General features: G+C 41.8%; 1 pseudogene; it reads left to right on the top strand.

The window, feature by feature from the left end:
• Positions 1-1,017: 1,017 nt before the first annotated feature.
• LOC129473151 (farnesyl pyrophosphate synthase-like) lies at positions 1,018-2,107 on the top strand (annotated as a pseudogene).
• Positions 2,108-5,182: the final 3,075 nt, after the last annotated feature.

The raw sequence follows: 5,182 nt of genomic DNA, 5'->3' as shown, positions 1-5,182 counted from the left end.
AAATGGTACCTATCCCATTGACGCTATTCCAAAACATGGAGAAAGAAGGAATCCTCTCTAAATCATTTGATGAAGCCAGTATCATCCTAATACCAAAACCAAGACAAGACATAAAAAAACAAAACTACAGACCAATATCCCTAATAAACATAGATGCAAAAATCCTCAAAAAATTACTAACTACCTGAATCCAACAGCATACCAAAATGATAATCCACTGTGATCAAGTGGGTTTCCTACTAGAGATGCAGGGATGGTTTAACATATGAAAGTCAATAAATGTACTATATCACATAAACTGTATTAAAAACAAAAATTACATGATCATCTCAATAGACGCAGAAAAACCATTTCACAAATACCAGCATCCCTTTATGATTAAAACCGTCAGCAAAATCAGCATAGAAGGGACATACCTGAAGGAAGTAAAAGACAGCTATGACAAAGGCACAGCCAACATTATACTGAACGGGGAAAAGTTGAAACCATTCCCGCTGAGAACTGGGACAAGTCAAGGATTCCCACTTTCATCACTTCTATTCAACATAGTACTGGAAGTCCTAACCAGAGCAATCAGACAAGAGGAAGAAATAAAGGGCATCTAAATTAGTCATGAGGAAGTCAAACTGTTATTGTTTGCTGATGGCATGATTATATACCTAGAAAACTTTAAGGACTCATCCAAAAAGCTCCTAGATCAGGTAAATCAATTCAGCACAGTTTTAGGAAACAAAATTAATACACATAGATCAGTAGCTCTGCTCTACACCAACCGCGACCAAGCTGAGAATCAAATCAAGAGCCCAACCCCTTTTTAAATAGCTGCAAAACAAATAATGAAATACTTAGGAATATACCTAACCAAGGAGGTGAAAGACATCTGCAAGGAAAACTACAAAACACTGCTGAAAGTAATCATACATGACACAGGCAAATGGAAACACATCCCATGCTCACGGATGGGTAGAATCAATATTATGAAAATGGGACTGAGCAGGAACCCGCATCCAGGAACAGATCCCTTTGTTCCTCCCTCAGAATGAATGGAGACCAGAAATCAGATGTTTATGCCCAAGAAAAGCAGGATTTTGTTCAGCACTTCTCCCAGATCATTAGGGTGCTGACTGAGGATGCGATGCGGCACCTAGAGACAGGAGATGCTCTTGCCCGGCTCGAGGAGGTCCTGGAGCACAATGCCATTGGAGACAAGTATCACAGGGGTTTGACGGTGCTAGTAGCGTTCCGGGAGCTGGTGGAGCCAAGGAAACAGGATGCTGAGAGTCTCCAGCGGGCCCTGACTGTGGGCTGGCATGTGGAACTGCTGCAAGCTTTCTTCCTGGCGGCAGATGACAGCATGGATTCATCCCTCACCCGCCGGGGACAGATCTGCTGGTATCAGAAGCCGGACATGGGGTAGGATGCCCTCAATGATGCTATCCTTGTGGAAGCATGTATCTACCGCCTGCTGAAGCTCTATTGCCGGGAGCAGCCCTATTACCTGAACCTAATCGACCTTTTCCTGCAGAGTTCCTATCAGACTCAGATTGGGCAGACCCTGGACCTCATCACAGCCCCACAGGGCAATGTGGATCTTGGCAGATTCACCGAAAGGAGGTACAAATCTATTGAAAAGTACAAGACAGCTTTCTACTCCTTCTACCTTCCTGTAGCTGCAGTCGTGTACATGGCGGGAATTGATGGTGAGAAGGAGCACGCCAATGCCAAGAAGATCCTGCTGGAGATGAGAGAGTTCTTTCAGATTCAGAGTGATTACCATGACCCCTTTGGGGACCCCAGTGTGACGGGCAAAGTTGGCACTGACATCCAGGACAACAAATGCAGCTGGCTGGTGGTTCAGTGTCTGCAACGGGCCACTCCGGAACAGTACCAGATCCTGAAGGAAAATTACGTGCAGAAGGAGGTCGAGAAGGTGGCCCGGGTGAAGGCACTATATGAGGAGCTGGATCTGCTGGCCATGTTCTTGCAGTATGAGGAAGACAGTCACAGCCACATTATGGGTCTCACTGAACAGTACGCAGTGCCCCTGCCCCCAGCCATCTTTCTGGGGCTTGTGCGCAAGCGGAAAAAGTCCAAGCGGAAAAGGTGACCTAGAGACGGCAAGGGCGGGGAGAGGAGGCTCTCGAGAAATAAATTATTGTATAACCAAAGTATATGTATAGATATATATATTGTGAAAATGACAATACTGCCCAAAGCAATCTACAAATCCAATGCAAGTCCCATCAAAAATACCACCATGACTCTTCAAAGAACTAGAAAAAACAATCCTAAAATTCATATGGAACAAAAAAAGACCCTGCATAGCCAAAGTAAGACTAACCAAAAAGAACAAATCTGGAGGCATCACATTACCCGACTTCAAATTATACTATAAGGCCACAGTCACCGAAACAGCATGGTACTGGTATAAAAATAGGCATATAGACGGATGGAACAGAATAGAGAACCCAGAAATAAAGCCAAGTACTTAACGGTCAACTGATCTCCGACAAAGCAAACAAAAACATAAAGTGGGGAAAGGACACCCTATTCAACAAGTGGTGCTGGGTTAATTGGCAGGCCACATACAGAAGAATGAAAGCGGATCCTCATCTCCCACCCTATACAAAAATCAACTCAAGGTGAATCAAAGACTTAAATCTAAGACATGAAATCATAAAAATTTTAAAAGACCACATTTTAAAAACCCTTCTAGACATTGGCTTAGGCAAAGACTTCATGACCAAGAACCCAAAGCAAATGCAGCAAAAACAAAGATAAATACACGGGACTTAATTAGACTGAAAGCCTCTGCACAACAAAGAAACAATCAGCAGAGTAAACAGACAACACACAGAGTGAAAGAAAATCTTCGGTCTACACATCCGACAAAGGACTAATATCAAGAATCTACAAAGGATTCAAACAAATCAGAAAGAACAAAACAAACGATCCCATCAAAAAATGCACTCAGTACATGAATAGAAAATTCTCAGAAGAAATATACAAATAGCCAACAAACATATGAAAAAAATGCCCAACATCACTAATGATCAGGGAAATGCAAATCAAAACCGCAATGCAATAACACCTCACTCCTGCAAGAATGACCATAGTCGGCCGGGCACGGTGGCTCACGCTTGTAATCCCAGCACTTTGGGAGGCCGAGGCGGGCGAATCACGAGGTCAGGAGATCGAGACCACGGTGAAACCCCGTCTCTACTAAAAAATATAAAAAATTAGCCGGGCGTGGTGGCGGGCGCCTGTAGTCCCAGCTACTCGGAGAGGCTGAGGCAGGAGAATGGCGTGAACCCGGGAGGCGGAGCTTGCAATGAGCCGAGATCGCGCCACTGAACTCCAGCCTGGGCGACAGAGCGAGACACTGTCTCAAAAAAAAAAAAAAGAATGACCATAGTCGCCGGGCGTGGTGGCTTACGCCTGTAATCCCAGCATTTTGAGAGGCCGAGGTGGGCAGATCACCTGAGGTCAGGAGTTCAAGACCAGCCTCAACATGGAGAAACCCCGTCTCTACTAAAAATACAAAATTAGCCAGGCGTGGTGGTGCATGCCTGTAATCCCAGCTACTCGGGAGGCTGAGGGAGGAGAATTGCTTGAACCTGGGAGGCGGAGGTTGCGGTGAACCAAGATTGCGCTATTGCACTCCAGCCTGGGAAACAAGAGCAAAACTCCGTCTCCAAAAAAAAAAAAAGAATGACCATAGTCAAAATATCAAAAAAAAAAAATAGATGTTGGCATGGATGTGACGAAAAGGGAACACTTTTACACTGCTGGTGGGAATGTAAACTAGTACAACTATGGAAAACAGTATGGAGATTCCTTAAATAACAAAGGTAGATCTACTGTTTGATCCATCAATCCCACAATTGGATATCTACCCAGAGGAAAAGAAGTCATTATTCAAAGAAGATACCTGCATATACATGTTAATAACAGCACAATTTGCAATTGCAAAAATATGGAACCAATCCAAAAGCCCATCAATCAATGAGTAAATAAACAGAATGATATATATATGGTGAGTGCATATATATATATGTGTGTGTGTGTATGTGTGTGTGTGTACCATACAATACTACCCAGCCATAAAAAGGAAAGCAATAATGGCATTTGCAGGAACCTGGATGGAAATGGAGACCATTATTCTGAGTAAAGTAACTCAGGAATGGAAAACCAAACATGGTATGTCCTCACTCATTAAGTGGGAGCTAAGCTATGAGGACACAAAGGCGTAAGAATGATAAAATGGACTTTCAGGACTCAGGGAAAAGGAGGATAGAGAGGTGAAAAATACAAGACTACACACTGGGTACATTGTATGCTGCTCAAGTTATGGGTGCACCAAAATCTCAGAAATCAACACTAAGAACTTACTCATGTAACCAAACACCACCTCTTCCCTCAAAAACCTATTGAAATAAAAAAAAATTTAAAAACAAAGCAACTCCACCCCCAAAAGAAGAAATACAGAAGACCTAAATAAGTCGGGAGAAATACTATGTTCAAAGATTGGATTATTCAGTATTGTAGATTAAATGCAATTCCAATCAAAATCCCGGCAGGCCTCAACCTAAAAGTTTAAAAAATAAAAACAAATTCTGTCAGGCTTTTTAAAAAAAGAACTTACCAAGCTGATTTTTCAATTTATATGGAAATCTGAAGGACTTTGAATAGCCATAATAATTTTTTAAAAAGAAGAAACTTGGAAAATACACACCACCTGATTACAAGACTTACTATAAAGCTCCAGGAATCAAAGCTGTGTTACTGACCTAAGGATAGCCATGAATCAATGGGATACAATAAAGAGTTCATGAATAAAACCACACATGTATGTCTCTAAAAAATGCCTCAAGGGGAAAGGATAGTGTTCTCAACAAATGGAGTTGGGAAAAAATGACAAGAAAAAGAAGGCACACCGTATCCAAAAACTCACTTGATACAAATCACAGATATAAACATAAGAGCTCAAGTTGCTAGCCTTCTAAAACAGTGCTACCCAATAGGCTACAATCTGAGTAACAAATGTGAGCCACATCGTAATCTTTACTTTTCTAGTAGCCACATTTTAAAAAGTAAAAAGTAATCAGTGAACTTGATTTTAACAATATGTTTTATTTAACCCAATACATCCAAAATATAATTTTAGCATGCAATCAACATA

This window comes from Symphalangus syndactylus, chromosome 23 (assembly GCF_028878055.3).
Source record: "Symphalangus syndactylus isolate Jambi chromosome 23, NHGRI_mSymSyn1-v2.1_pri, whole genome shotgun sequence".
Lineage (NCBI taxonomy): Eukaryota > Metazoa > Chordata > Mammalia > Primates > Hylobatidae > Symphalangus > Symphalangus syndactylus.
Note: the sequence above shows the minus strand (reverse complement) of the source record. Positions and strands in the feature narration are given on the sequence as shown.